The 22,477-nt window shown below is 42.0% G+C and overlaps 1 long non-coding RNA gene across 1 annotated transcript in view; it reads left to right on the forward strand.

Annotated features, from left to right (window-relative positions):
- Positions 1–22,477, forward strand: part of LOC136620882 (uncharacterized) — a 105,487-nt gene that overhangs the window by 13,332 nt on the left and 69,678 nt on the right. The window contains exon 2 of the long non-coding RNA XR_010791184.1: positions 6,246–6,342. This is a non-coding gene — a long non-coding RNA (uncharacterized lncRNA). The remainder of the gene's footprint in view (positions 1–6,245; positions 6,343–22,477) is intronic.

Raw genomic sequence — 22,477 nt, forward strand, 5'->3', positions numbered from 1 at the left:
CTGTATCAATAAAAATCTGATTGAATAAAAGAAGCATTATTTATACCAGAAGATGAACGTTACATTAGACTTTTTTGGCGCCTCCTTCTCCCAGGACAAATTTAATAAAAGTCAATTTAAAAAGTGATATATACCCCAAAACAGTGTGATTGGAAACCACAAGTCGCACAGCTGCTTTGACTGAAAAACCTGTTGGGAAACAGAAATTACCGTATGATGTTAATGTTATTATAGCAGCATTGTAGACAAAGGGCTGTGAGGCCGTATGATGGGCTAAGAGAAGGGATGTTAGCTTGATTTAGCTTTCTAATGTTACTAGACTCATTAGGTATCTTCCATAAAGTCTTTCTTGAGGACCTTAAATATCACATAAGAGACAACACTGGATCTGCATCCGAGAGGTCAGTAGCATTTATATGAGCCTGGTCAATAATACAGTATGTAATACATAACAAGAAGCTTCATCCCATTCTCTATGCATTCAATCATATCAACATTGCTTTGATCAGAATTAAAGCAAATTTGTCATCAATCATAAACTAAGTTGTGGTATTTATAGTTTAGGTAACGAGGAGTCTGGGGAGCTGACTCTTATAATCACCTGGTTTCCTGTGCATGCTGACTTCGACGGGGGACACTATGGGGATATCCCTTGGGGGTTTTCTCCAGAGCAGGATGAGAGAGCGGGGGCTATGGGTTAATCCCCCATAGCATGGGGCTATGGGGGATTAACCCATAGCAAGGAGAGACAGAGCAGACTATGAGGTAATCCCCCATAGGACTTCATTCTCTCTCCCTGCTATGGGGAAATCCCGAAGACCTGTAGGGCTTTATCTCTCTCTCCTCCTGGAGCAGCTGCGCATTCATGTGATTTTTAGAGCAATATCGGCACAACTTTTTTCACGCACCTAAACTGTGCTAATACCACGCTCATGTGCAAGAGACCTAATAAAGAGAGAAAGTGGAAGTGTTACTTCCACTATTCAACCCAGATGATCACGTGATCGCCAGGCGTTCCCTACCAGGGCAGAGCTGCAGGGTCTTAATAGAACCAAATAAACTGTCAGTGAATCCTGTCGCTATAGGGAAATGTTTTCCCATGTAACTGTAACTTCTATGGATGTGACTCCTATGGATGCCCCAGTTACAGTGGAAAAGTGTGAAATAAAAAAAAAAGACTTTGTGAATAACCCTCAGAGGTCTTATATGACTTTATGGAGGACATAGATGTTAAAAAATTGTTACAAAAATAGTTTAAAAAAATTACAGAATAGAATAATATATAAAAAAGAAATTGACCGACTGCCGATGGCAACCAAAACCGTCACCATTTGCGCCCTGTAATCTGAGGCTATACAAATTATTTAGCAAAATGTCTGATACAAAATGTGGAATCCATTTGCATACTTTATTTTAGCGCAACTATACTAATTTTAAAAATAAACAACTATAAACTTTAAAAATCTATTCTTTTTTTAGCTTTTTACCCCTGATAAAACTAAAAATGGGAAAACAAAACTGTAAAAAAAGGCATAAAAAAATAGTCCTATATGTCATGAAAAAAAAACTCAGCAAGAATAATTTTCATAGCTGAAGAAAAAAAATAGGATGGTAAAATCTCGAAAAAGTGTCTGGTCCATTAAAACCTCGTCCTTAAAAGGGTTGTCCCACGAAAGCAAGTGGGTCTATACACTTCTGTATGGCCATATTAATGCACTTTGTAATGTACATTGTGCATTAATTATGAGCCATACAGAAGTTATCAAAAGTTATTCACTTACCTGTTCCGTTGCTGGCGTCCTCGTCTCCATGGTTGCCGTCTAATTTTCGCCGTCTAATGGCCAAATTAGACGCGCTTGCGCAGTCCGGGTCTTCTTCTCTTCTCAATGGGGCTCCGTGTAGCTCCGTGTAGCTCCGCCCCATCACGTGCCGATTCCAGCCAATCAGGAGGCTGGAATCGGCAATGGACCGCACAGAAGCCCTGCGGTCCACCGAGGGAGAAGATCCCGGCGGCCATCTTCAGCAGGTCAGTAAGAAGTCACCGGAGCGCGGGGATTCAGGTAAGCGCTGTCCGGTGTTCTTTTTTAACCCCTGCATCGGGGTTGTCTCGCGCCGAACGGGGGGGGGGGGTTGAAAAAAAAAAAAACAACGTTTCGGCGCGGGACAACCCCTTTAAGGGGTTAAAAAAAAACCAATAGCGTCCATAGCCTTTTAAGTAATTATATTATTTGCACTCTGGCTGGGAATAACTAAGGGCTTATTCAGACTGGCGTATATTGGTTGGGTTTTCACACCTCGGCCAATATACACTGTTCTCTCTGCAAGGGGAGGAGGCAGGATCGGGCGGGAGCTAGTGCACTGAAGTCCCGCCCCCTCTCCACCCCTCGTCACTGTTTGCAATGGGAGGGCAGGACGGAGGCAGAGCGAAGTTCCGCCGCCCCTCTCATTGCAAACAGTGGCGAGGGGCGGAGAGGGGACGGGAGCTCGATGCACTAGTCCCTGGCCCATCCCACCTCCTTCCCTTGCAGAGAAGGGCAGCGTATATTGGTTAGGCGTGAAAACCCGCCCGATGTACGCCTGTCTGAAAAAGCCCTAAGAGCAAGGAAACGAGGAAAGGAGTAGGAAAGTCACCTCTTCAGACTTGGCAAACCTGTCTTCTGAGTCCATAACCTTAGTTTATGAGGCTCACAGGACATGATCGTTTCCCTTTAAGAGGTAACCATAAATTATGCAGAACAGAGATGAAATTATGATTCTAATTAGCAGCCGCTTACCGAGAAACCGGTGTCTTCTATTGATCCATCCTTAGAAAGCTTTTTTCATGCAGACTTGCAGCAAAGGACTTTTCAATGACTGGTTTATTGATTGTATTCCTGCAAATCTAATATGTTTTACCATTTAAACAATATCATTAATAAGTAATACTCTTGGCTGCAGAAGAGAGACTTAATCAATGGTGAGAATTACAGATGTGATACTTGGGGAACGGATGCAGTAAATATTCCTCAGTAAATTGACTTAGAGACCTATGAATATAGCTACAGTCCAATGATTTAGTGATACATTATAGGTATTAAATACAGCAGTGGGAAATGTCAAGACATAGCAAGAGCATACAAGCAACGCCAACTAGTGCATGACCTGCATATACTGTAGTACCGTAGCTATACTGCACTTCCACATCACATATTCATGTTTGTTTGGCCAGTTGGGCAAGACCTTCACTACGGCATGACTGTCGAGCGCCTAATACCCACCAGTCGTCTCATTGAATTATTCCTACACAGCAATGATCACCGCTTAGTGAATGAAAGCGGAGCGGACCGGGGATCCTTCAGTTTCCCATCTCCATTCACAGTAAACAGGCAGTTGTTTATAGAACTGCCTATTTAAATTAAACGTTGCAGACTAGAGGTGAGCCAGCATACTCGCTAAGGTAAACTACTCGATCGAGTTGTGCCTTTTGCGAGTACCTGCCCACTCGTTTTTAACTCCTTAATGGCGTGGCCCCTTTTTCTTTTTCCATTTTCGTTTTTTCCTCCCCCCTTCAAAAAAAGCGTAACTCCTTTATTTATCCATCGACGTCGCTGTATGAGGGCTTGTTTTTTGCGGGACGAGTTGCATTTTTCAATGGTGCTATTTAAAGTACCATATAATGTACTGAAAAACTTTTTAAAAATTCAAAGTGGAGTAAAAGGAAAAAAAAAATGACACTTCGCCATCTTTTAGTGCATATTGTTTCTACGGCGCACAAACGGCAACAAAAGCGACATGATAACTTTATTCTATGGGTCAGTACGATTGCTACGATACCAAACTTGTATACGTTTTTTTCTTACTGTACTACTCTTTTTTTTTTTTTCAAAGACATTTAATTTTTTTCAATTATTTTCTGTGGTCATTTTGTGCGCGCAATAACTTTTCTATTTTTCTGTCGACATAAATGAGCAAGGGCTCATTTTTTGCGGGATGCCCTGTAGTTTCCGATAGTACCAATTTGGAATACATATGACTTTTTGATCGCTTTTTATTGCGTTTTTTTCTGGGGGACAGGGTGACTAAAAAGTGCATTTCTGGCGTTCTTTATTTTTTTTTTGGACAACGTTTACCGTGTGGGGAAAATAATGCGCTACTTTGATAGATCCGACTTTTACGGACGAGACGATACCAAATACATATTTTTATTTTACGATTTATATTTTTTAATAGATATGGCAAAAGGGGGGTGATTTAAGCTTTTATAACTTTTTTTTTTTTTTACAATTAAAATAACTTTATTGATTTTTTAAGTTTTTTTTACTTTACTTTGAAGTCCCTCTGGGGGACTTTAACATGCGATGCTTTGATCGCTCCTGCAGTATGACGTAATGCTATAGCATTATGTCTTACTGCAATTAAACAGGCAGTCTATCCAGCCACCCCACGGCCCCCGGATGCCATGCCACCTGCACGGCTCCCCCAATCTCACCGCGGGGGATTTAAATGCCGCTGTCAGAATTGACAGCGGCAATTAAATGGTTAATAGCCGCGATCGGCCGAACGGCTATTAACCATAAACAGCTGAGGCCCCCACTGTATGAAGAGAGGTCGCCCAGCAACCTCTCTTCATACATACCCCGCCGTACCTATACGTCATGGAGCGGGAAGGGGTTAAAGATTCAGGTGCCGGCGGGGGGCAGCGATGAGTTGCGGAGTGAGCGGGGATATACATTTACTGTATATAGTGATATAGACCATACTGGTGTAACCTGTGTATCTCCTATATATAATTATGTATGTACAGCTGATATAACTTATACATCCTGTATATAGTGATATGGACCATGCTGGTGTAACCTGGTCCAGTTTATATCAACATGCTCCATATCATTATATACCGGATGTATAGTTTATACCAGCTGTACATGTATAATTATATACAGGAGACCTCCAGATTATACCAGCATGGGACATACCACTAAATTGTTTTGTATTGTTTGAATCCACGTGCGGTCTTTAATAGTGCACGCAGTTATGGATGTGATTTTAATTGTGGTTCAGAAATGCAACAAAATGAACACTGTCTTAGGACGGCTGCACACAACCGGGTCAGATTCTGCATGCAGGAGCCCGCAGCGGAATCCTACCCTGTGCCCCGCTGGCATCTGTGCGTACCTGTAATTTCTTTCTTTTTTTCTGTACTGCGGATGGTCCACAAGGCGAGCCGTCAGACCCGCGCAGTACAGTTTGTTTTTTTTTAATCACTGACTTTCCAGTGCCGTCGCTAGGAGATGACGCGGGTGCCTGTGACTTTTCCGCAATGTCAGGGCGACGGCTTGCATTAAGTTCAATGGAAGCCGTCCGTGCAGAATCTGCACTAAAATACAGCATGCCGTGATTTGTCCTCCGTGAGTGGAAAACCGCAATTGATTTCTGCTCGTGTAAAGGGAAATGCTATGGGCGCTACTTGCTGCGGAATCCATAGGCCGATGCCCACTCCATATTCCGCAATGCAAATCCAGCGGTGTACAGCTGGACCTAGGCTAATTTCACACGAGTGAGTCTGATATTGGGCCGTGAAACTATGCCCCCTATCACACTCGCCAACCTGTGCTGTGCACACGGATGTGAGGGGTTGTTGTGTTAAAACCAGCTCACATCACATCATCATATTCTCGTGCGATGCAGAGAAACAACAAAAAAAAATCGCTCCTGTGTATGATCGTATTCAAAAGAATGGGGTTCATATTCATGTGCGATTTGTGCGTCTTGCAACACACAAATCTCGCGCAATTTTTGCGGCCATGTGAAAACAGCCTAAGACATTACCAACAGGTTTTTACGTAGTCAAGGAAAGGAGTCGGATCAGAAGGCTTACGCCAAGGGGCTAGATCATGTTTTTAAATTAGCACGGTTTAGGTATAGGTACGGGTACAGATGGAGGGGGAGCCCAGCTGAACTTTTGCACCCTGGCCCCTTAGCCTTTAGGTACGCCCCTGATGCCGACCAAGGGAATTCTGGGCTACTGCGTATTTTTTCACTAATATGCCGCACCCAGCCATGTGAATAGACAAGAAAACGTTCATTTTAGCTGAAGGTAGGTATATGAAGGCATGGGAAAAAAATGAAAAATTGGGAAAAAACTTTTTTTTTCAAAGCTATTTTTTATGCTATATAGTTTGAATACCATATTATTTATCATTGAAAAGGAAAATTATTCAATGCATTTTTTCTTTCAAAACTTGTTTTTTCCCATTTTTTTTCAGGCCTTTCCATCCCTACCCAAGGGGTATAGTAGCCTCATCAATCAGGTATGCCTAATTATTTTTCGATGTATGGGAGAAGAGTACAATGAGAAACAAGGTATGTTTCCAAGCTATTTTGTTTTATTGTTGCAATCCAAGAGGTTAAATAGTGCGACCTCCCTCACAAAGTCAACAATTTAAAGTCCACAGCATGTCTGATACTTTTCTCTAAGGTCTCTTTCACAGCCCCAAAATCCCTTGGCCTCTAGAACGATCAAGGGAATCCCCGTGTGGATGAAGGGAATTCCTATGGTGAGGGATTCCCTCCATGCCCGCGGTGGAGGACTCCTTCCATGCCCATGTAGATGTTAAACTCCTCCCCCTCCCTTTACCGTCCAGCTTGCATAGACTCACATAGGAGACTATGGTGTTGCCAGCACTCTACCATCAAAAAATAGGACTTCAAAAAAAAATTGACACACGATTTTTTTTAGGCACGTCAAAAAAATCGTTTGTCTTAAACAACCCATAGGAAACCATAGGTTCTATAATAGACGCTATTTTTTTGACGTGCCTACTCTGCATCAACTCCTGTGTGAAAGAGCCCTTAGTAAAACATTACAAAGGTTAATTATGACAAAGCTGCCTGCTTGGCATCTAGGACCCTGTTAATCAAACTACAATATGTCTTTTGTACACGTAGTTCTTACTATGCACACGGCACAAACTGCATCAAATATAATTCAATGCTTTTACGCTATAAATTACTGCATTGGATTGGTATATGCATTTACATTGTATATCCAGCAAACAGCTTTTAAGTCTAATTATGCAATAATTGATTAACTAGCAGAAACATCACTTGGCCTTGTGGTTGCTTTACTGTGATTTAACTAAACTTGTATGCATCAGCTATTGATATGCCGCTGGATTAAGCAAAAAATACATCACACAACATATGCCGCAGCTGAGAAATGCAGATATCACATTTTTCTTTCTTTCAAAGTGCTGATTTAGTGCATCATATACAAGTACTGTTCTACTAAATATTAGAGGAAATGTAGCTTTCTAACCCAATGCTGTGAAAGTTCTAGAATATCGTTGGCAGCATTGTCTTATTCCATGCATTCATGTATACGCTTACAATTTATGCCTCCAAATATAGAACAGTAGAGAAAGCAACTATAAAAGTCTATGTAGGTGTTAATATATGTGCTCTATTTTCTGTATCTAGAGCATAGCAGGCCTCGGTATGGAGCTTTGCAGAAAGTTCACTTTCCCATACTTGTAGTCCGCTCCTTATATGCTAAAGTGTTTAGTATCAGATCATATAAAAAGACATTGTCTAATAAGAATATATGCAGAAAATATCTAGACCACTTACATTTCGCTCCTGGGAATGTGCAGAGATTACTACTGCTTATCTAGTGTAAAAACAGAGCTGTGGTTCATACATACAGTACATGTGGGGCGAGCAAAGATAAGATTAGGCTCCTGTCAGGTGCTGCTTTACATTCCCACACTTAAGGGGGATTCACCCGGATGTGTGCAAAATTTGCGTGCACAATATTCAAAGAATAGCACCCATTGATTGCAATGGTTTCATTCTCACCTCCTGTTTTTGCGTGTGCATTTTGCCTGCGCAAAAAAGACATAGCATGCTCTACTTCTGTGTGCATTTCCACACCAAAGGTCCCCATTGAAGTGCGTGGGGAGCACAAATGTGCAGATAATGTGCAACAGGATGCACAATACACTACACAATTCCACGAGAAAGAGGACACATCTGGAAATTATTATGCTAAATAGCCATTTAAATCGGGGTATACAAAAAGCACACGCACAAAAAAGTGAATTGTGAAACAAGCTACAACTATGGGCAAGGTTAAACTTGACACTGATGACTTTCTGCAACAAGATATCTTATCTTAAGCTATTTAAATACTATAGTCCCCTTATCTAAAGACCCATTCACACTCGATGAGTGTCGGACAAACGATGCCCGACACTCGTCCCTGTATCCCCGCACTCCTGCACGGGAGCTAGCACAGCTGTCTCGCACACGGAGTGGCCAGCTGGGTGGAGGGGGGGCAGTGCAGGGTATTTCTCTTCTCTCGCTCCCCCGCCCCTCTCCATTCACATAACGCAGCCGCATAAAAGATGAGCGATGAAGATCATCGCTCATAGTGCAGTTTAAACAGCTGCTGTTCAGTAGTGTTCGTAAATATGTGTTATGTGAATGGAGAGGGGCATGGGAGCAAGAGGAGTGCGGGGATACAGGGACGAGTGCCGGGCATCGTTTGCCTGGCACTCGTCCAGTGTAAATGGGCCTTTAACATAGTTAGGGCCTTTTCACAGGGGCCAATAAATTATTCAGATTTCTGCCTCCAGCGGGAATCTGAATGATTATCACTCAGTGTAAATGCAGCCCCAACTGAAGGACAAACCAGAATGTGTTTCCTACTCGTTCATCGTTCAGTTTTTGCATACAGAAAACTAAACACCGAATTGGCCGTGTAAGCAGACAGTGATTCACTTATGAACAACTGACTGCTTACTGTGAATGGAGGCTGATGGGCCTCTCCCCATCCCGCTCCGACTGCATTCACTAGGGATGATCGTTCCAGTGTAAAAGCACAGGAGTGATTATCACTGGAACTACCTGTTGGGCATCAGTGTCCGACAGATGATCCTGTAAAAGGGCCCTTACAGAATAACAAAGAATTTTAGACTGAAATAAGTCTATGTTCATCCAGTTCATACTATTACCCCCTTTCAATGTTGGTCTATAGCAGGCAAAAAAAACAAAACAATGAGGTATAAGTCAATTTTCCTCATTTTAGGAAAAAATTCCTTCTCAACTCTAATCTGGCAATCACCCACCCTTCTGAAGTAATCAGTGATATAACATGTAAGATTGTAACACTCAAGAAAGACATCCAGGCCCCACTTGTCCTGTTATATCTAATTCTCCATCACCACATCCTCAGGCAGAGAGACCCTAGTCTTCCTGTTCTTACAGTAAAGAACCCCCTTCTATGTCGGTGTAGAAACCTTCTTTCCTCTAGATGTAGAGGATGCCCCAATAGGGTACTAGAGTCTCCATGCCCACCTGTATCACATCTTGTATCCAAGCTAGAGGAGGTACAACATGGTACTAGAGCCTCCATGCCCGTCCATATCACATCTTGTATCCAAGCTAGAGGCGGTGCAACATGGCACTAGAGCCTCCATGCCTGCCCGTATCACATCTAGTATCCAAGCTAGAGGCGGTACAACAGCATTCTAGTTACTACCTACAAGGGGTCAGTTTTCTGCAGTAAATTCTTCTTTTACTCTGATATTGTAATCACTTACTTATATTAACGTTACAATCACACAGAGAAAGTTTCATTTGATTCCAACAACTCCTTCTAGGGGATAGACTGGCTTTTGACACTGAGTGTATATCATGTCTTTTATCTTTGATACTACAGGGTCATCTTCTAATCTACTATAGTTGCTTACCATCCATATCCATGGCAGTACGAGGGGGTGCTGATGAGTCTTTCGCTTTGTGTTCTTTTTTTGTTTCTATGGTAACGAATGTTACATCACATGAAAGCCTTATGTGTCTGATATATGTTTTCAAAATTTTGTGTTTGTAGCTTATGGCAATAGTGATCTAGGCAGTCGGGAAAACAAAATGGCGGAGTCTAAGGCGATATTCACAGCAATTGAGAGCAGAGGAGTGATAAAATTCCTGTTTCTGGAAGGAAAGTCCGCAAAGGATATTCATGGTGATATGTCGCAGACATTGAGGGATCAATGCCCTTCATATTCTACAATTAAGAACTGGGTTGCCAAATATAAAACGAGCCACTTCAGCACCAATGATGAGGAACGTCCTGGACGACCGAGAGAGGTTGTTGTTCTGGAGATCGTTGATGCTGTGCACAACCTCATACTGGAGAATCGGCGAATTTCAGCTAAAGGAATAGCAGACATTAGGGGGATTTCTCGAGAATGTGTTTGTGTTATTATCCATGAACATTCGAACATGAAGAAGCCATCTGCAAAGTGGGTCCCCAAATGTTTGACAACAGATCAGAAAAGCATGTGAGTGAAAACTTCCCGGTCCATTTATTAGCGTTTCCGGACTGATAAGAACTTCCTGGATCGACTGGTCACTATGGATGAGACCTGGATTTATTTGTATGACCCTGAAACCAAGGAGCAGTCAAAAGAGTAGCGGCACAGTGGTTCTCCTCACCCAAAGAAGTTCAAGGTGCACAAATCAGCCACTAAGGTGATGGTGTCTGTGTTCTGGGATAAGGAGGGCGTGCTGCTAGTGGACTACTTTGAAAATGGTTCCACCATCAATGCAAGGTATTACATTGAACTTTTGGACCAATTGAAGGCAGCTCTGAAGGCCAAAAGGCGCGGCAAGCTGTCCAAAGGAATCTTGTTCCTGCAAGACAAGCCTCCGCTCACACTGCACAAGCGACCAAGGCAAAACTGGTGGAGCTAGGCTTCCAACTGGTTGACCACCCACCTTATTCACCAGATCTAGCTCCCTCCGACTCTCATCTGTTTCCAAACCTGAAGAAACACCTCAAGGGGACCAAATTTCACACCATTTCTGATGCCATGGCTGCTATGGATGACTGGTTTGAGGCACAACAGAAATCCTTCTTTTTGCAAGGCTTACAGAACTTGGAATACCGATGTAAGAAGAGTGTTGATATCAGTGGAGAGTATGTGGAATAAATGTAAAGTTTCATCTTCCTATCGCTTTCTTTCTGGGTAAAGCCAAAGACTTATCAGCAGCCCCTCGTATATGGCAGAACAATGTAGTAGATATGTTTACTGATTAAGAGCGTACTCATATATTCATGTCAACTCTTAATACGATCTTACTGTGATATGTCCCATAACTATAGACGTATTTAGCCTTCTTTCTCCCATTCTGCCTAGCAGCAGTTACTATAAATTTCACAGATAATTTAGTGTATTTCGTGTATTATAGCTAATCCGTATTTTATCTACATAGCACAAGGAGCTTTGCAGCAGTTCAGTGGCAGGAATTCTTAGCAGAACCAAATAATAATGTCTCTTCACTATTCAGTAGTATTTGAGACTGTGTATAGAGATTGTAATTATTTCCAAGAAAATCCATATGCTTATTCCCTTCTTCAGAAGAGAAATAGGTCACCATTGTTTTACTTCTTATCTGCACAAGCAGGTGCAGTGCAATATGAGGCAAAGTGCTGCTATAAGTAACAGCAGGGTGCAGCTCTTTAAATAAAAGAACATTTATTGGATCAAATATCCAAGGATATGCATGGTGTAAAATACAGTTCTTCTATTAGAATTTTACTGGAGCACAGCATTTCCAAATTGCCTTCCAGTATAAATCACTGCACAATAATCAGATTAGATGTGATTATGAAACTGGCTAGTTAGGAAGTAGCAATGAGAAACAAGTATGTAACTTTCACAGCTCCCATAACTCCATTCTTATTGGATGTATATATTAAGAGGTTGGAGATACTACGTGGAAAAAGAGAAAACAGACACATTGTTACAGTAAAAAACATGAGGGTAACATATGGGATAAATACGCCTTTTTCGGCAGTACGGAGAAGTTGATGATGTTGTACAGTATTTTCACTTCCTTGAAAAAACTAACATTGGTTACTTAATGTCGGCATGTTAAGAAATCGCAACTACCTGAAGCATTGGATTACAATGTATCCATGCAGATGAGCGATTTTTAGGTGCATAAAATCATCGTGCTGGAAAAAAATAGGACATTGGCGACCGAAAACGGCAACAGATTTTTTACGTTCCGGCGAAGATAGGTCTTGCCCAATCTTTTTGCTGAGATACGCTGGAAGCTCCTATAGACGCCTCTGGGAACCAGAAAAAAGGGAGAAGGAGGGAGTTTAGCTGCGTCCAGCACTCGGAAAGGATTACAGCTGCCTCTATTTTTCCATTAGAAGTCATTCCGAGGGTTTATGCCGACCGAGGGATTTCTGGGCCGCAGCGTATATTTTTGCTAATATACCGCAGCCGCCTGTGTGAAAGGATAAATCGCCTAATTTCAAAGGACTCCAAAAACTATATGTATTAAAAAGGTTTTTGCTCACCCACTGCCTAGGTGTTTCCTCCTTTGGAAAGATTATGCATCAGCTTGGGATCTCTTTCAAACTGCTTCAACCGCTCCCTCCAGTTGCGCTACATAAAAGTGTAGACGTCTAACTGTTTTTATGTAGCATTTCATTTAATAAAGGCTTGTGGACACTATCCTTGTGAAGGCAGCATTTTTCTGCATCTACTTGACTCTAAAAACTACTCTTAGAAAGGGCATATAAGTTGTGACGGATTCCCGTAAAGTGTTTTTATTTTCTTCAGATTAATCATTAATGGCATTTCCACATAAAAAAGCTACAAATGTCCGATAGGTGGTGGTCCCACTTTGACTCTGCTGCGTTTTATAATCCCAGAAATGTAAAGAGAAAGAAGTATGCACACTCTTAGACACCTGTATATGCAATCTCCACGTGGATACTGTGGCTAGTAGCCCCTCACCTGGTGGAATGGGGCTGAGGGTAATTTAATTCCTCCCAAAATGTGAGGGTTTCAAAAGTGGGATTTATATATGCTTTGAATATGTCTTGCATATCTATGGGAAAAATCTCTTAAGCAATCAGCACTATTGTGTATAATATTATAGACCAAAGGAGTTTTTTGAAACTTTAATATTGCATAGGTAATAATTAGCTTTATTTATATAGGGCATACATATTGCACAGCACTTTACATCGGTAAATGTTATGGGTTCTGTCTAGAGATGAGCGAGCACGCTCGGTTAAGGCAGTTACTCGAGCGAGCATCGCTCTTCTCGAGTAACTGCATACTCGTCCAAGCAAATGCGGGGGTGGGGAGTGGTGGTGAGCGGGGGTGAGTCGGTGGGAGCGAGAGAGAGATCTCCCCCCCCTCCCCCTGCTCCTCTACGTTTCCCCCCCCCTCATTTGCTCGGACGAGTATGCAGGTACTGGAGAAGAACGATGCTCGCTCGAGTAACTGCCTTAACCGAGTGTGCTCGCTCTTCTCTAATTCTGTCCTCTTTGGGGCTCTCAATTTTTAAAATTCACCTGTTTGCATGTTTTTTGAATGTAGGAGGGAGCTGGAGTATCTGGAGGAAACACGTGCTGTTACACAGGAGTGAGTATCCCTGGCTCGCTCACAGAGCAGCCAGCAGGGAGAAATGCCATTCCTTTTCGGCTGCTGTATCAGCACCCCTCACAGCAGATCACACTTCTTGGTCTCTTACTGTGATGCAGTTACCAAGGATTTAAAGCTACATAAAATCCTGAATAATGATCGTTCAGTGTAAACAACAGCTGTTCAGCACTGCACAGCCGCTAACTACAGTGAATGGAAAGGAGCAGGGGGAGAGCGGGTAGAGAACTCTCCTCCAGCCGCCCCACTGGCCGCTCTGTGAGCAATCCACTGATACTCGCTCCTATGTAACAGCACGGGAGCGAGTACATGCGGGGACGAGTGTCAGGCATAATTTGCCTGACACTCGTCCGGTGTAAATAGGCCTTTACTTGCGCCTAATAATCTGTATTTTCCCTCATTAGTTTATGTAAACTCAGTAGCAGCTGGGTGTGTTTTTTCATGAGAGATTATTTGGCCAGATGATTCCATTGCCTTTCTCCCTTGCATACACAATGACTTCATTGTCCTTTCCTGTCATGAGTAAACACTGCGCTCATAGTATATGCAAAGCAACAAGTCTCTGAAAAGACTGAGAGAACTGCATTTAAATGGGACTAATTCTCAGCGGCTTAACAATTGTTTTTATGACAGCTAAAAACCGGGGCTGGAAGACAATTGAACGAGTTAATTTGGTACTGGTGTTTATGTGGTGTTCACACGGAAAATCTTATGAAGTCGTGGTTACTTTAGAGATACAGAGGAAAAAAATATGTTCGCCATTTTGCATGGTTCTTTGCGTTCCCCTGGAAACACCATGTGGAGGTAACCATGCGACGTTTCCTTTATATAAAATGAGTCGACATCAGGAAGTGAGAGAATTAGATTACGTACGTAAAATTTGGACGCTAATTTTTGTGTGCTTAGAATTGAATTATCGCGTTGGGACCCATTAACTATTCCTATTTATGACATAATCAATGCTCATGCCAGATTTCAAATTTCTATGACATCAGGAAGTGAGAATTAGATTCCGTACATAAAATTTGGACGCTAATTCTTTTGCGCTTAGATTTGAATAATCGAGTTGGGGCCCATTAACTTTTCCTATTTATGACATAATCAATGCTCGTGCCAAATTTCAAGTTTCTATGACATCGGGCAGTGAGAGAATTAAATTCCATACGTAAATTTGGACGCTAATTCTTTTGTGCTTAGAATTGAATAATTGAGTTGGGACCCATAAACCCTTCCTATATAAGACATAATCAATGCTCGTGCCAAATTTCAAGTTTCTATGACATTGGAAAGTGAGAGAATTAGATTGCGTACGTAAAATTTGGACGCTAATTCTTTTGTGCTTAGAATCGAATATTCGAGTTGGGACCCATTAACTTTTCCTATTTATGACAAAATGTTCAGCTTCCTGCTAACAGCACAATAATCCGCTCTCAGCGTCCTTCCTACTATAGCCATTGTTAGGCCTCTCTCCGCGACATGTGAGCAATGTCCCTTTTAGAAATAATAGCTGCAGCGTTCCTATATAGATTTGTGTAACAGGCCTGTTACACTGGCTCAGTCCCTATGAGTGCGCACGCCCACTATCTCTATGGATGTTGACCTCACTCATGGTTCATAGAGTACAAGAGGGAGAAAGCATTGTCCAGATATTCCCTAGTCGGATCTTTGTTTACACAGTCCACTATCACAGGGCCTGCCAGCTCCAGCAATTGTATGCCCGTCTGCAGGCTGTTTCACCTTCAATGCTCTTTGACACCACAAAGTTCCTCTCTCGCAAATTCGGACTTCCTCAATCGTTTGGGACAGTTTACCGAGCACTCTGCTTTTCGTCAGAAATCAGACTCAACACAGAAATGCCATTAGTTTTCGGATGTTGTATCGGCACCCCCCACAACAGATCACACGCCCTGGTCTCTTACTGTGATGCAGTTACCAAGTCTCTTATATCTTGAAGTGCTGCTAATGACTTTTTAGGATCTGTGGAGGGGGGGGGGGTTACACCTATCAACTATCTCCTACACCAAGGGGCTGACTCTTGGCTAGTGACATCATAGATTCTGTATCAACCCTTTGTGCGTAGCCCTTTACACTTTCACCTCTCCTGACATGTCTGTTATTGTAGATCCTTGCATTATTTAACCCCTTAGTGACCAAGCCTGTTTGCGCCTTAATGACCAGGCCAAATTTTGGAAATCTGACAAGTGTAACTTTAACATAGAATAACTCTGTAAGGGCTTTGCATATCCAAGTGATTCTGACTTTTTTTTGCCACATATTGTACTTCATTTAGGTGGTAAAAATAGACCTATAGAATTTGCGTATATTTATTGAAGGCACCAAAATTGGGGAAATTTGGAAGAAACTTAATTTTGTTTCAAATTTTCCATTGCAATATGTCAAATATGTGCAAACATACTGTACAAATTTTTGATGAGCTATATATTTCTATTTGTTTACTTTATTCTGGAAGCACATTTTTTAACCATTTAGTAGACATACAAATTTAACATTAATTATTAACATTTTGAAGAGGATTTTGTTTTTCTACACCAAGCCAGATTGCAAAAACTTATAGGTGTCAGAGTGATAGATACCCCCACAAATGACCCCATTTTAAAAAATGCACATCTTAATGTATTCACTAAGGGGTGTCATGAGCATTTTGACCCCACAGTGGATAACGCATGACCAGGGGTCAGATACTGTGGCCCCTCATGACAACTCCATTCTCTCGACTACCTCCTGTAGCCGATAGCAGGGAGCTGTCAGCCGCACAGACCCTGGGGCCTTACTCCACAGTGGGGCCGTCCATTGATGGCCATGTGGAATAAGGTCCAGCTGATGAGGCTGTCAAAAGGTGTATCTGTGGTTGTTAAGGGGTTAAGATAACAATTCTAAGATAATGTTACTTAGAACCCTGTGTTGTGACCTTTCTCTGTTATTCCTCCTGGAATTGTACAAATAAGGTCTGGCCTGCATACAGACATTTTGTAATGTAGCTAAGTGACTTTAACTGTAGATCTAACAGCTAGCATACAAAGTCATAAATTGAGTTGCATACAATCTTATGGACTGCAGCTGTCAATTTATAGTTATCACCAATCAGCAGTGCTACAGAAAGTCTCCATGCAGCCCAAATGGGTGTTATCCTTCTCATTTTCAAAGTCTGTTACTGTCAGTGGTGATTGGACGGTGTCAGATGATGTAGGGACGCACCCTGCTGGTAGTGGTAATGGTAACACCCAGCTGTCAATTTATTCATGCATTTACAGTAGGTATAACAGAGGAAGGACACAAATTGCAGAGTTCTAAGAAAAGATGCTCCAGAATTGTTGTTTCAAGGGTAATATATTTAGTAACATAGTAACAAAAGATTTTAGGCTAAAAAGAAGACATGTCAATCTATTTCAGCCTATGATGCGCAATGTTGATCCAAAGGAAGGTAAAAAAAATCCCAATGAGGTAAAAGTAAATTTTCATAATTTTACGGGGAAAAATTCTTTCTGCCTCCAATCTGGCAATCAGAATAATCCCCGGATCAACAATTTATGTAGTAATCAGTGACTATAACATAATATTCTAACGCTAAAGAAAGGCATCCAGGTTCCTCTTAAACTCTTCTATCAAGTTCGTCATCACCACGTCCTCAGGCAGAGAGTTCCATAGTCTTACTGCTCTTACAGTAAAGAACCCCCTTCTATGTCAGTGTAGAAACCTTCTACCTCTACACGTAGAGGGCGCCCCCTTGTTACAGTCCTGGGTATAAATAGATGATGGGAGAGATCTCTGTACTGATCCCTGATATATCCATACATTGTTATTAGAGTGCCCCCTTGTTACAGTCCTGGGTATAAATAAATAATCAAAGAGATCTCTGTATTGACCTCTGATATATTTATACATGGTTATTAGGTCACCCCTCAGATGTCATTTTTTAAACTAAATAGCCCCAATTTTGATAACCTCTCTGGGTATTGTGGTCCGCCCGTTCCATTTATTACTTTAGTTGCCGCTTTTGTACCCACTCAAGCTCTGATATGTCCTTCTTGAGTAGCGGTGCCCCAAACTGCTCACAAAATTCCATGTGTGGTCTGACCAGTGACTTGTAAAGAGGAAGAACAATGTTCTCGTCATGTGCCCCTATAGCTCTTCTGATTCACCACATGCTTTTATTTGCCTTGGCAGCAGCTGCCTGACACTGGTTGCTTCAGTTAAGTTTATAGTTAACTAAAACCCCCAAGTCCTTTTCTATGTCAGTATTACCCAGTGGTTTCCCATTTAGTGTGTAATGGTGACATGTATTTTCTCTGCTCATGTGCAGAACATTACATTTATCAAAGTTAAACCTCATTTGTCACTTTTCTGCCCCAACTTATCCAGACCCATTTGTTACTGCATTCTGTCCTCTCTTGTGTTAATTTTTTAATTAAAAGTATTTTTTTATTAAACTTTTCCACTTTTTTACATATCCTTGTAACATTTTAATATACAACTGGTTTCCCCCCCTCCCCTCCCCTCCCCCCCCCCCTTTAGATCTCTCTCTCAACTTTCAGTCCTTTAAATGTATTGTCTTTGTGCGTTCACAGTCCTTCAACATAAACGATAGTATCAGTTCCTACAGTGTACATGTATTCTTTAATCTCCATGTTGCTTGTCTTCTTTCTGTCTTCTTTTTGGTTCAGGGATAGTTGTTTTTGCTGCTTCCAAGGGGTAGCCATCTACCTTCTATCCATTGTCTGGTCTCTCTCTCTCTAATCCCTCCTGTCCCGTCCTACTGCATTAGACCTCTCCACTTTATTTTACAGCATAACAAACTTGTACTTAGCTCTGCATTGCTTAATAAACTTTATATGTACCAAATACGTGTTTCTTTATGATTTTTTAAATTTACACATCAAGTCCCCGGTTTACAGGTGCCTCCCCACACGGCTCACCATCCCACTCCCCGTGTGTCTGGTCCACCATCATTTGTTTGGCTCTGGGCATGTATCCATCTTAGCCATATATCCTGGTATTTTTGGCTGGTCTTGCGTTTAGTGTATATGCTCCTCTCCCACGGTAAAATTTGGTTGACCTTGTTTTTGAATTCTCCCAGCGTGAGTGGTTCTTCATCCGTCCACCGCTGTGCTATTGTTTTTCTAGCTATGTACAATAATCTGGATACCGCCAGTTTTTCATGGTTGTCTAACGGTAGGTCTTGTGTGTATCACAGAATGCACACGTATGGTGTAAAGTCCATACGTATGCCAAATGCTGCATTTATTGCGTTTCTTATTTTCACCCAATATCTATGCAATTTCGGACCCCTCCATAGCATGTGGATTAGGTCCGCCGTGTGGGTTTTGCACCTTGCACATATCGGAGAGGTTCTTTTTCCTATATTATACAAGAAGGCCGGGGTGCGGTACACTCTGTGTATTAGGAATGTTTGCGAGACTCTGTGTGACTCGCTCAGAGATAGTTTAGGTGTCATTTGTAGGATTTCCTCCCAGTGCAACTCCTCAATGGGCCCTATATCTGCTTCCCATTTTGCTTTTGTTAGTATCGGGTTGCGTGTGTTAACCGTGTCCTGTATGTGGGAGTATATTACAGATATTTTCCCCGCTGTGGTGGTGGCCATCCCTATTATGTCCGCTACTATATTCGTTGTCACTGTTATTTCTTCCGAGTTCTTTTCCGCTTGTATGGCGTGTCTGAGCTGCAGATATTTATAGAAGTCACTATTGGGGATGTCGTAGTTCTGTTTTAGTTGCTCAAGGGTTTTCAGCTCTCCCCCCTCCATTATCTGGACCATTCTCCTAACTCCCCTGTCCTTCCACCCTTGGAATCCTTGTAGTTTTTTGATTTCTGGTAGGTATGGGTTATTCCATATGGGGGTATATTGTGTGCAGCTTTTTATATCGAGCATATTTCTGGTCTTCCACCATATTTTGTGTATCAATAATAACGTGCGGGTGTTTTGACCGTTTTTTTTAAACGCTGCGCGTTCCAGAGTTTCGAACACATGCGACCCGGTGAAAATTTTTTTAAGGATTCTGAAACTGTCGTCTTGTGTCTCCTCTGTCTCCCATCCCCTGAGGTGTTGCAGCTGGGAGGCCATGAAGTATGAGAACGGGTTGGGCAGGGCTAGTCCGCCTTTTTCCTTTGGGTTGTATAGTAATTCCAGTTTTATCCTAGGTGCCTTCCCTCCCCATATGAGTTCTCTAAACAGTCTCTTGACCTTGTGGAAGAATTTTTGTGTTATCCAGTGTGGGGAGTTGTGTATTAAGTATAGCAGCTGTGGCATCCATATCATTTTTATGAGATTCACTCTTCCTATGATTGTCATGGGTAGTTTGCGCCATATGTGAAGTTTTTGTTTCCATTTTTCCATAAGCGGTTCTAGGTTTATTTTCCCGTACTCACTAACCTTTTTCGTAATTTTAACTCCCAGGTATTTGATTGTTGGGGTACATTTCAGGGCTACTTCTCTATTAGCGATTTGCATTTCTAAGATGTCTATTGGTAATAATTCGGATTTGGTCCAATTGATGGTGAGTCCCGAAAATGCTCCGAATTCTTTTATTACGTGCATCGTGGTTTTCAGAGATTTTTCCCCATCTCCCAGGAACAATAGCATGTCATCCGCGTACAATGCGATTTTTTTCCTCCATGTTTCCTCTGCGGAATCCCACTATCCCCTGGTATGATCGGATTTTACACGCCAGGGGCTCTATTGCTAGCGCAAACAGGAGTGGCGATAATGGGCATCCCTGCCTTGTTCCTCTATGTAGTGGGAATGCCTCCGAGGATCCCCCATTGATGGACACGTCCGCCTCCACTCTAGCATATAAAAGTTTTACCTGTCTCACAAATGCTGGGCCGCATCCCATTTTTTCTAATACCTTCCACAGGTATTGCCACTCAACGCTATCAAACGCCCTGGCCGCGTCTAATGAGCATATGATTCTACCTCCGGTGTTGTCTACGGGTATTTGTAAGTTTAAGAGTACCCTGCGAACTCTCTTGTGTTAATTACTTCACATCGTTACTTTACTGAAACAGACGTGTAGGGAATGATGACAGATGCTCTTAAGGCTGCTTTCACATGGGCTTCAAAATTGCGCGATCTTGTAGCAATGAGACAGTGCTACAAAACGCATGTATGAGAAGCCCATCGCAGCATGCTCTATACATATTTTTTTTGTAGCCAATGTTTCCCTATGGAGCCGTCCTTTGTGTTGCATCGTGTTGCATGAAAACGCAGTTTCCGCAACTTTGTACAGATACAAAATCGCGATAATGCAGCGATATCGCACATAACATAGATGCGATATTGCTGTGATTCTCTCACGGCAATAACGTGTCGCGAAAGCGGCCTTGTTGTGTGAAAGCGGCCTTAAATGTTATTTATTTCAAATCATTGTTAGTCAGTGTATATACAGTAGTTTACATATCCACAAGGTACTATATCATAACTTAGTACTGATTACACCTCTGAACAGGTGACACACAGGTGTATAACCACTCTGCTATTAAGGATCTGAAGCACATAAAACATGCAAGAAAATTTCACAAACGTGAACCTAGGATTTCCCTGAGAAGATGCACGTTAAGCTTTGATGTGTTCAAAATGACACATATAATTCCTGTCATTGTGAGAATAACGTCCGCATGATCAGTCAGCCGCGGGCAGAGGACACGTTCTTGAGGCACGGAAAATGTCTGTAGCACGAAAACTGGTAGTAATTCATATTCTCACTATGGTTCGTACATTCAGAACTGAACAGATGTAGGGAGGTGCAGTCCATTGTGCGCCTCAGTGCAACGTGTATGGGTATATGCGCTAATATACTTGCTGCTGCAGAGCATATTAGCTCATGAACCAGGGTTTTTGGGGGGGGGGGGGGGGGTGGACTAGTCAAACTCTGCACTTGTGCGCATGGGTTTGAAGAAAAAAAAGTGCGAAGAAAGGTCCTGCCCTATCTTTCTCGCATGTACTATTAATGTACGAGAATAATGAAAAGTGGTTTTCTCACTGCCTAAAATAGCTTTACTACCATTTTGATCATCCTGGTTGCTGTTTAACAGGACATGTGACTGCTGCTGCCAATCACAGACTATAGAAGGTCACTGCTGTGGCTAGTGATTGGCTGCAACAGTCACATGTCCTGGTCAGCAGCAACCAGAAAGGACAGATTGGTTGTGCAGCAATTTTAAATCATGGGAAAAGCCCTTTAGGAAAATGTGCACCATTCTAAAAACAGCACATATATTCTACATGATACTCAAAAAACCCTTATCCTGCTGCTTAACATTGACCCCACATTTAATATATTGTAAATAAGTCACTTATTAATAGCTTTGTTGTCCTAGATACATAAAGATTCCCATCCCACCTGTCACAAACGAATGCAAGCCAGACCGAGAACTGTATTCTGTCCATAGGGAAATACATTCTGAACATGTATTCTCCTAACTCACGGAAAGTGCTTTGCACATGGATAATATGTGCGCTGAAAACACCCAAGACATTTGCAAATGGGCCGCACTTTCCTAGGCACTCTCTAGATTAATAACACAGTTGATGACAGATGCTGCTTTTAAATTTGCTATGCGATGGCACATTTTGTATAATGAAAAGTTATAGCAACTTTGGAATATGCAGGGAGTTTAAATTTTAGGGTATTTTCATTATCTTTGCTTGTTGTCAGAGGAAGGAAACATTTTTTATTGACATTTAGAGACTGTTCGGACAGCTGATGGGCTTGCTGCAATCCATCAACACAGGCGATTCTATACAGCAGCACTAACCTCTCTCCTGTCCTAGAGCGCAGGCTGATTGATAGTAATTAAAGTGACAGGCTGTAATAAAACAACAAAAGCTCTTATACAGTTAAGTCCGGGTACACATCACCGTATGCTCTTCGCGTATTACCCATGCAGTTTTTGCACGCATAGTATGCAGTAGCAATCTCCCACACAATTTGTGTCACTCACACAAGCCGCATGAAATACACGCACAAAAAAATGGCGTCTATCTTGCT

Source organism: Eleutherodactylus coqui, chromosome 3 (assembly GCF_035609145.1).
Source record: "Eleutherodactylus coqui strain aEleCoq1 chromosome 3, aEleCoq1.hap1, whole genome shotgun sequence".
Classification (NCBI taxonomy): domain Eukaryota; kingdom Metazoa; phylum Chordata; class Amphibia; order Anura; family Eleutherodactylidae; genus Eleutherodactylus; species Eleutherodactylus coqui.